This window comes from Oncorhynchus masou, chromosome 2, assembly GCF_036934945.1.
Source record: "Oncorhynchus masou masou isolate Uvic2021 chromosome 2, UVic_Omas_1.1, whole genome shotgun sequence".
Taxonomy (NCBI): Eukaryota; Metazoa; Chordata; class Actinopteri; order Salmoniformes; family Salmonidae; genus Oncorhynchus; species Oncorhynchus masou.
Window position 1 is genome coordinate 20,200,292 of NC_088213.1, and position 10,660 is coordinate 20,210,951.

The window sequence follows — 10,660 nt, forward strand, 5'->3', positions numbered from 1 at the left end:
AGAAGGTGACAAAAGTTGGTGCAATTATTTGCAAATGGAAGAAACACAAAAGAACTGTCAATCTCCCTCGGCCTGGGGCTCCATGCAAGATCTCACCTCGTGGAGTTGCAATGATCATGAGAACCAGCCCAGAACTACACGGGAGGATCTTGTCAATGATCTCAAGGCAGCTGGGACCATAGTCAACAAGAAAACACATATACATGCCCGTCTGAAGTTTGCCAATGAACATCTTCAGAGGACAACTGGGTGAAAGTGTTGTGGTCAGATGAAACCAAAATGGAGCTCTTTGGCATCAACTCAACTCGCCGTGTTTCGAGGAGAAGGAATGCTGCCTATGACCCCAAGAACACCATCCCCACCGTCAAACATGGAGGTGGAAACATCAAATCAAATTTATTTGTCACATACACATGGTTAGCAGATGTTAATGCGAGTGTAGCGAAATGCTTGTGCTTCTAGTTCCGACAATGCAGTAATAACCAACAAGTAATCTAACTAACAATTCCTAAACTACTGTCTTATACACAGTGAAAGGGGATAAAGAATATGTACATAAGGATATATGAATGAGTGATGGTACAGAGCAGCATAGGCAAGATACAGTAGATGGTATCGAGTACAGTATATACATATGAGATGAGTATGTAAACAAAGTGGCATAGTTAAAGTGGCTAGTGATATATTTATGTATGTATTACATAAGGATGCAGTCGATGATATAGAGTACAGTAAATACGTATGCATATGAGATGAATAATGTAGGGTAAGTAACATTATATATAAGGTAGCATTGTTTAAAGTGGCTAGTGATATTTACATAATTTCCCATCAATTCCCATTATTAAAGTAGGTTGAGTCAGTGTCAGTGTGTTGGCAGCAGCCACTCAATGTTAGTGGTGGCTGTTTAACAGTCTGATGGCCTTGAGATAGAAGCTGTTTTTCAGTCTCTCAGTCCCAGCTTTGATGCACCTGTACTGACCTCTCCTTCTGGATGATAGCGGGGTGAACAGGCAGTGGCTTGGGTGGTTGATGTCCTTGATCTTTATGGCCTTCCTGTAACATCAGGTGGTGTAGGTGTCCTGGAGGGCAGGTAGTTTGCCCCCGGTGATGCGTTGTGCAGACCTCACTACCCTCTGGAGAGCCTTACGGTTGAGGGCGGAGCAGTTGCCGTACCAGGCGGTGATACAGCCCGCCAGGATGCTCTCGATTGTGCATCTGTAGAAGTTTGTGAGTGCTTTTGGTGACAAGCCGAATTTCTTCAGCCTCCTGAGGTTGAAGAGGCGCTGCTGCGCCTTCTTCACGATGCTGTCTGTGTGAGTGGACCAATTCAGTTTGTCTGTGATGTGTATGCCGAGGAACTTAAAACTTGCTACTCTCTCCACTACTGTTCCATCGATGTGGATAGGGGGGTGTTCCCTCTGCTGTTTCCTGAAGTCCACAATCATCTCCTTAGTTTTGTTGACGTTGAGTGTGAGGTTATTTTCCTGACACCACACTCCGAGGGCCCTCACCTCCTCCCTGTAGGCCGTCTCGTCGTCGTTGGTAATCAAGCCTACCACTGTTGTGTCGTCCGCAAACTTGATGATTGAGTTGGAGGCGTGCGTGGCCACGCAGTCGTGGGTGAACAGGTAGTACAGGAGAGGGATCAGAACGCACCCTTGTGGGGCCCCAGTGTTGAGGATCAGCGGGGAGGAGATGTTGTTACCTACCCTCACCACCTGGGGGCGGCCCGTCAGGAAGTCCAGTACCCAGTTGCACAGGGCGGGGTCGAGACCCAGGGTCTCGAGCTTGATGACGAGCTTGGAGGGTACTATGGTGTTGAATGCCAAGCTGTAGTCGATGAACAGCATTCTCACATAGGTATTCCTCTTGTCCAGATGGGTTAGGGCAGTGTGCAGTGTGGTTGAGATTGCATCGTCTGTGGACCTATTTGGGCGGTAAGCAAATTGGAGTGGGTCTAGGGTGTCAGGTAGGGTGGAGGTGATATGGTCCTTGACTAGTCTCTCAACGGAAGTGAGTGCTACGGGGCGGTAGTCGTTTAGCTCAGTTACCTTAGCTTTCTTGGGAACAGGAACAATGGTGGCCCTCTTGAAGCATGTGGGAACAGCAGACTGGTATAGGGATTGATTGAATATGTCCGTAAACACACCAGCCAGCTGGTCTGCGCATGCTCTGAGGGCGCGGCTGGGGATGCCGTCTGGGCCTGCAGCCTTGCGAGGGTTAACACGTTTAAATGTTTTACTCACCTCGGCTGCAGTGAAGGAGAGACCGCATTTTTCCGTTGCAGGCCGTGTCAGTGGCACTGTATTGTCCTCAAAGCGGGCAAAAAAGTTATTTAGTCTGCCTGGGAGCAAGACATCCTGGTCCGTGACTGGGCTGGATTTCTTCCTGTAGTCCGTGATTGACTGTAGACCCTGCCACATGCCTCTTGTGTCTGAGCCGTTGAATTGAGATTCTACTTTGTCTCTGTACTGACGCTTAGCTTGTTTGATAGCCTTACGGAGGGAATAGCTGCACTGTTTGTATTCAGTCATGTTACCAGACACCTTGCCCTGATTGAAAGCAGTGGTTCGCGCTTTCAGTTTCACGCGAATGCTGCCATCAATCCACGGTTTCTGGTTAGGGAATGTTTTAATCGTTGCTATGGGAACGACATCTTCAACGCACTTTCTAATGAACTCGCACACCGAATCAGCGTATTCGTCAATGTTGTTATCTGATGCAATACGAAACATGTCCCAGTCCACGTGATGGAAGCAGTCTTGGAGTGTGGAGTCAGCTTGGTCGGACCAGCGTTGGACAGACCTCAGCGTGGGAGCTTCTTTTTTTTAGTTTTTGTCTGTAGGCAGGTATCAGCAAAATGGAGTCGTGGTCAGCTTTTCCGAAAGGGGGGGCAGGGCAGGGCCTTATATGCGTCGCGGAAGTTAGAGTAACAGTGATCCAAGGTTTTTCCACCCCTGGTTGCGCAATCGATATGCTGATAAAATTTAGGGAGTCTTGTTTTCAGATTAGCCTTGTTAAAATCCCCCGCAACAATGAATGCAGCCTCCGGATAAATGGTTTCCAGTTTGCAAAGAGTTAAATAAAGTTTGTTCAGAGCCATCGATGTGTCTGCTTGGGGGGGGATATATACGGCTGTGATTATAATCGAAGAGAATTCTCTTGGTAGATAATGCGGTCTACATTTGATTGTGAGGAATTCTAAATCAGGTGAACAGAAGGATTTGAGTTCCTGTATGTTTCTTTCATCGCACCATGCCTCGTTAGCCATAAGGCATACGCCCCCACCCCTCTTCTTACCAGAAAGGTGTTTGTTTCTGTCAGCGCGATGCGTGGAGAAACCCATTGGCTGCACCGCTTCGGATAGCGTCTCTCCAGTGAGCCATGTTTCCGTGAAGCACAGAACGTTACAGTCTCTGATGTCCCTCAGAAATGCTACCCTTGCTCGGATTTCATCAACCTTGTTGTCAAGAGACTGGACATTGGCAAGAAGAATGCTAGGAAGTGGGGCACGATGTGCCCGTCTCCGTAGTCTGACCAGAAGACCGCCTCGTTTCCCTCTTTTTCTGAGTCGTTTTTTTGGGTCGCTGCATGCGATCCATTCCGTTGTCCTGTTTGTAAGGCAGAACACAGGATTCGCGTCGCGAAAAACATATTCTTGGTCGTACAGATGGTGAGTTGACGCTGATCTTATATACAGTAGTTCTTCTCAACTGTATGTAATGAAACCTAAGATGACCTGGGGTACTAATGTAAGAAATAACACGTAAAAAAACAAAAAACTGCATAGTTTCCTAGGAACGCGAAGCGAGGCGGCCATCTCTGTCGTTATGCTTTGGGGGTGTTTTTCTGCTAAGGGGACAGGACAACTTCACCGCACCAAAGGGATGATGGACGGGGCCATGTACCGTCAAATCTTGGGTGAGAACCTCTTTCCCTCAACCAGGGAATTGAAAATGGGTCGTGGATGGGGATTCAAGCATGACAATGACCCAAAACACACAGCCAAAGCAACAAAGGAGTGGCTCAAGAAGAAGCACATGAAGGTCCTGGAGTGGCCTAGCCAGTCTCCAGACCTTAATCACATAGAAAATCTGTGGAGGGAGCTGAAGGTTCGAGTTGCTAAATGTCAGCCTCGAAACCTTAATGACTTGGAGAAGATCTGCAAAGAGGAGTGGGACAAAATCCCTCCTGAGATGTGTGCAAACCTGGTGGCCAACTACAAGAAACGTCTGACCTCTGATTGCCAACAAAGATTTTGCCACCAAGTACTAAGTCATGTTTTTCAGAGGGGTCAAATACTTATTGCCCTCATTAAAAGCAAATCAATTTATAACATTTTTGGCATGTGTTTTTCTGGATTTTTTTTGTTGTTATTCTGTCTCTCACTGTTCAAATAAACCTACCATTAAAATTATAGACTGATCATTTCTTTGTCAGTGGGCAAACATACAAAATCAGCAGGGGATCAAATATTTATTTCCCTCACCATAGGCTAGTTGATTGACAGTCGAAAGCCTTGGCCAGGTCGATGAAGTCGGCTGCACAGTACTGTCTTTTATCGATGGTGGTTATGATATCGTTTAGGACCTTGAGCGTGGCTGAGGTGCTCACGTGACCCGCTCAGAAACCAGATTGCACAGCGGAGAAGGTACGGTGGGATTCGAAATGATTGGTGATCTGTTTGTTCACTTGGCTTTTGAACACTTTAGAAAGGCAGGGAAAGATGGATATAGGTCTGTAACAGTGTGGGTCTAGAGTGTCTCCCCCTTTGAAGAGGGGGATGACCGTGGCAGCTTTCCAATCTTTAGGAATCTCAGATGATATGAAAGGGAAGTTGAACAGACTAGTAATAGGGGTTGCGACAATGGCGGCGGATAATTTTAGAAAGAGAGGGTCCAGATTGTCTAGCCCAGCTGATTTGTAGGGATCCAGATTTTGCAGCTCTTTCGGGACATCAGCTGTCTGGATATGGGTGAAGGAGAAGCAAGTGGAGGGGGGGTGCAGAGCTGTTGGCCGGTAACAAAGTACTGATATCACAGTAGCAACACAGTACTGATAACACGTTGAGATCATAGTATTAACACAGTCCTGATAACACGTTGATATTACAGTAGTAACAATACTGATAACATGTCAATATCACAGTAGTAATACAGTACTGATAACACATTGATATCATAGTATTAACACAATAGTAACACATTATAACAGCAAGTGTCTCACCTCATTATTCCTGATTGCTCTCAGACCCTCCTTGATAACCTCCTTTAGATTTCATCTGGGCCTGAACGGAGTTCACCTACACACACACAGTCATAATGAACAGAAGACTTGGATAACGGTTTGTAACTGCTTGGAATCTTTACCTAGTTGATATGACATAAGGCTCTGTTTTCTGTGTGAGGGTAGGTGGTCAGTACGTACTGATGAGAGCCCAACGCCCATGTCTCCTGAGCCTACGTGTGTTGTGTGAACAAAGTTGGTTGGTTCTCCGATCATTGAACGGTCTATCCTCCGCCGCCTCTTCTGTAAAGCATTAATGAAATTGTAGTATTACTAAAGGCAACAACTGTCAACTGCTTTATGAACAGACACACACACACAGGCTGATAAGAAGTACAGAAGATGAGAAGGCCTGGTTCTATTTCAGTATCTAGGACCTTGACCTTTAGTGTCCACACTTCATAGACTGAAAGATCAGGAGTAAACAAAACAGTGATTTCTTGTGTGTGTGTACTCACAGGCTGAGGCTGCTCTCCAATGCAGCAGCTGAAACACACCCAGAACTCAGTCATGCTGACGGCAGCTTCCTCTCTTCTCTTTCTTTCTTTTTCTCTCTCTTCAACCCTCTGTCTTCCTGTTCACTTCACAGCCGATGCCACAAACAGCCGGCGGAAGCAGATTACAGACAGACATACACTCACTGCTGGTGTTTCTGTAACACACACTGACACTCACCACTCTCCCCAGGACCTGAGCAACACACTCCTGTGGACACAAAGAATCAGAGAACAGTTGACAAATTTTTGCATTAGTTATGTTAAATATCAAGTGAAATTTGGTGATGGACAGAAGATTCTGTGACCTGGCTATGTAGTCCTAGTAGTAGCATGGTATTCTAACTAGACAGAGTTGCATTGGTAGTTGTGGAAAAGATAAAAAGGACAGAGGTGGGTCTGGAAAAGAGAGAAACTAACCAAGTCATAAGAGGAAGGAACTCGAGCAACATGCACCAGGCACCAGTAACACATTACTGTACCTGCCTACTAGAAAAAAATATATATTTCCCCTGAAATGTTATCTAGCAAAACTCCCCTTCAATATCACACTAGGAGACGTAGGGGGGACCCAGTGAAAGTACCCAGCGATGGACAGTACAATAGCATACACTATTTCAATTATATTAATTTAGCAGCAGTGCACCCCCCCGCCCCATGCTACCCTTACCACCAACACTGGGGGGAAAAATCTGGCATAGATAGATTTCATTGCAAGTTTAACTGTCCAGATGGTCAGTTTTCAACATTCAAAACTTCTATATTTAATAACATGCAGTCTTCTCAGTTGTAAAACAGTCTAATAAATACCACTCTATAATAGTGCTACCCATAGTGGAGGATAAACCATGACTCGATAGACACAGACCAGCCCTTCATCTTGTGGCCCAGGAAGACAAGACAGTAGACATCTCTCATTTGTTGTCTGCAGTTTCACATGACCACTTTATAAAAATACCCAGAGCAGTGTGAGCTCAGACGCCTCTGCCTCACCCTCCAAAGATGGTGGTGATAGAGTTAGAATAAAATACTTTTGTTTACTCAGGGAACTAGGCTATTCATTTCACCCTGGAACAGTTGAGACTGAGACAATGTCATTACTCGATAACATATTCTCTACTATAGTGTTTTTACAATCTCTACTACAAACTAGAGAAGTCTACAAATCCACTAACTATTTACATTTTTAATTAAAGACCAGGATAAGTGTTGTTGAGTAGCTAAAAATACTTGTATGGTCGTCAATGATCTAAGGAGGTGTTAATGACATTGAAGCCCAAACAGGTTTAGAACCATTGATCTCAGATATTAACCAAATGACACTGAACTGTGGGTTGTATTGATGACAAACAATTCACTAACTAGGGAGGGACCATATTTGTAGTATTGCCACTAGTTCGATAAAGTCTTACAGTAGAAGATACTTACTCTCAATAGCTATTTCATTGCCAAATTGAAATAGGCCAAGAAGATTCAACTTATTTCAGGGTTTCTCTAGCGCAGAGCGGCCTGAAGACACAAGCAGGAAAGAGCGAGGTTGTGGTTTTCAAACTGACAGCTAAGTAAGTTAGCTAGCTAACCGCTAACTACCGGTTGCTAAATCAGTAAACTGTACTCTGAAACTTGAAAGAGGACCGATTTTGGAAATACATCTACACGTAGCTGTGAACTTTGAAGGTTGGAACTAACTTCAAATGTGCTTTAAATTAATTAGATAGATTTGTGGGGGCAAAAAAAGAAGGTAAAAGAGACATACCTTCTGGCTAAATTCCCGAAGTTGCAGACGAAAAAATATCTTCCTGCTTTGCCTTGGCGCAAGGCTTTCTGGGATATAGTGTTCAATGAAACAATATTACATAAAAACAGACTTATTCAAGAAAAAGCAGACAATTCTTGCGAAACTCTCGTGCTTCTTTCTGTTGTTTTTTTACTAATGTATTTTTTGTGAATTTGGAAGCGTTTGTGTAATTTGAAAAAGCACATAAATGCTTCATAATTAATAAAGGTAATGTTAACTGACTAATATTATCTCGTAGAACAAAACGTATAAGATATCCTAAGCCTGTATTAACCTCAGACCTTATTTCCGCGTTTATCCCAAAAGCCTATTCTTTCCTCATTCATTTTCGCCATATGAATGGTAACTAATTTCCGGGTTTCAGGTCTTCAAGCAGGTGAGCTTGCGTCTTTCTTTTTCCCAACGCAGTTAAGCCTAAACTACGCCCCGTTATTACGAGGGGGTTCTGCTACGCTCCCATTGGCTAGCTAGCGTTGTTTCACTCACAGGCGATCAGTGCAGAGACAGTGGCCTTCCAAGGTAAGGATGGAAAATGTAATTTAACAATTAGCTGCCTACCATAATACAGTCCTATTATTATAATGTTTGGTAACATTTGCCCATGTATTCATTTTCAGAGTTTCAATGACTTGTAAACATGTCTCAGAACTCTGCTGAATTCCCTCAATTGAAGGTCAGCTATGTTTACCTAGGCTACTTAACGTTACTAGCTCGACATTTGAAGTTGTTATATTATAATTTGTAGCCTATTATCAGGTAAAAACATATGCTTATTATTCATAATTTCTAAAATATTTTAGCAAATCAATTCAGTCGAATACGCTATGCTACATCCATTGAATCTGATTTGAATGGCTTGCTCTGTCCACTACATTATTTTATTATATTTTTCAATCTTGAAATACAAGGGCAAATGTTATTAATTAGTGACTGAAATTTCGCGCTACGTGATATTCACTTCCGGACTTGGAGAGCGCTCAAAGCGTTGTAGAACGCCTCTCTGATAATAGGCGTGGTTTTGGCTTAATTGAGTTGGGGGAAAAGAAAGACAAGGTGAGGTCTATTAAAGATGCGTATGTAAGTTTTTGTGCTGCCAACGAAATTCACATAGAAATGTGAGTTATAGATTTGTCATAATTGAAAGCAATTCTAACAAGCAGTAGATATGTTCTATGTATGCCATTTCTACTCGTCCCGTTCTTACATTTCGTTTTGGCATCTTTTGGTTTTGTACACCAGCTTCAAACAGCTGAACATATAACATTTTTGGTTATTGAAAATATATTTCACAACTGTTTAGATGGTACAATGATTCACAAACTGAAAATTATTAGAATTTTCGCAACCAGGAAATGGTGAAGCGATTTCTGCATATTGTACCTTTAAAAGCAGGTGACAGCAAGGCAAGCCTCATCAAGTTCATGTCACTAGTGGTGTCTCAATATTGCCCAGCAGAGGGCAGATCTACTCAAATAATGTTAAAAAAAAAGTTTGTTGCCAAGCAGAACAAGGTGTATTGCAATCTCTCACTCACTGTACACAATGACTCCAACTGGGCATAACTTGACTCTGGAACAGTTACACCACACATGGAGTGTTTAAGTGTATGCCATCATCACATATAAGCTGCTTTACTACTCCTATCATGTCATAGCTATACATTAAATATAGCTAGATACTGTACATTTAGATGTGTAAACTGATGCACAGAACAAGGATTATTTCATCACACCAGATGAGATAGTACAGGGAAGAAATCCTGAAACATCCAATAAGTTTGAGGATTCTTTGCATAAGGATTACATGTTTGCATAGGGAATACAGCTCCTATCTCCTTTGCCTGATATGTTTGGATTTGCAGTGAGTTGTGTAGCTACTAGAGTGATTAGGTCATTTGAATGTGCTGAGCGCTTTTGTAGCAAGGATGTGTGTGTCTCAAATGGTCCCCTATTATGTTTATAGTGTACTAGCCATTTGGGACATTAAGTAACATAAACAGATAGCCACGGCAGAGTGGAGAGGAATCATCAACATTAGTATCCCAGGGGAAATAGGATGAAATGTTAAAGGATCATTCTGATTCTAAAAGATTAGAATAAAGCTCTTAAAAATGCTTCTTTGTGACATCACAGGGAATGATTAAAAGTAAGACAAACAGTGATTTTCAAAACCTGCAACGAGTTTATAGCCAGAGAGAACCCATTGGGCACAAACTGGTTGAATCAAGGTGGTTTCAACGTAATTTGTCAACGTTTAGGGATGTAGAAAATACATTGGATGTGAAAATAATTATCAACCATTGTTTTGATGGTGAAATTTCATCCATGGGACTGTCACCATGGTAACTAAATTTCAACATAGATAAACCTTGTGTAAAATATGTTGAATTTGTAACTTTAAAACAACGTCAGATCTTCAACGTTATAGCCACAAACCGATAAAAAACTATAGGCTGGGCAGCACCTCCTCACTGGAGAATGTATCTATCTACAGCTACCATTTGGTCTCCCATCCAGGGTTTTAACCATGCTCAGCACTGGTTACTTATGATACTTGTCACTGACTATTACCAATGTGCCATCATGAGAAGGATTGTTGAAAGCTCTCCAACTAAAAACTAAATAGATTCACTGTTGCTATCGAACCCATTCTAAAGGGTAGGTTTAACAGAGGAAATTAAATGTGACCATAATGTATCAATCATATGTCATTAATGATACTATTTAGGACTATGTAGCATTAGCAAAGTCATCAACAGCTATTGTTTCAATTCAACTAAAATTAGACAATGCAATAGGCCTAGGGTTTATTATTTCAAAAAAATTATATTTAGTGATATTGAATTGTGTTTGGTTGTCAACGCAACCAAAATCAACATTTGAAGAAGATGTATCCTCTGCTTAGACTAAGTCAGTGGCACAGATGTGACTATCCATCTTCAATTCCAGTTTGTTTTCAAATTAATCATTGATATGATGGATTCATGTCTCCATCTCAACCAAAAACCAAAGTTAAAGAATGGGACTACATCAAATTAAAGTGAATTTAAAGTTTGATTTAGTCTTATTCTTTCACATGA

The 10,660-nt window shown here is 42.4% G+C and overlaps 1 long non-coding RNA gene across 1 annotated transcript; it reads right to left on the reverse strand.

Moving 5' to 3' along the window:
* Window positions 1-5,851: 5,851 nt before the first annotated feature.
* LOC135556673 (uncharacterized) lies at window positions 5,852-8,012 on the reverse strand. Its single transcript, XR_010458037.1, has 2 exons — window positions 7,540-8,012; window positions 5,852-5,994 (listed from the first exon to the last, which is right to left on the reverse strand). It is a non-coding gene; the product is annotated as an uncharacterized LOC135556673 (long non-coding RNA).
* Window positions 8,013-10,660: the final 2,648 nt, after the last annotated feature.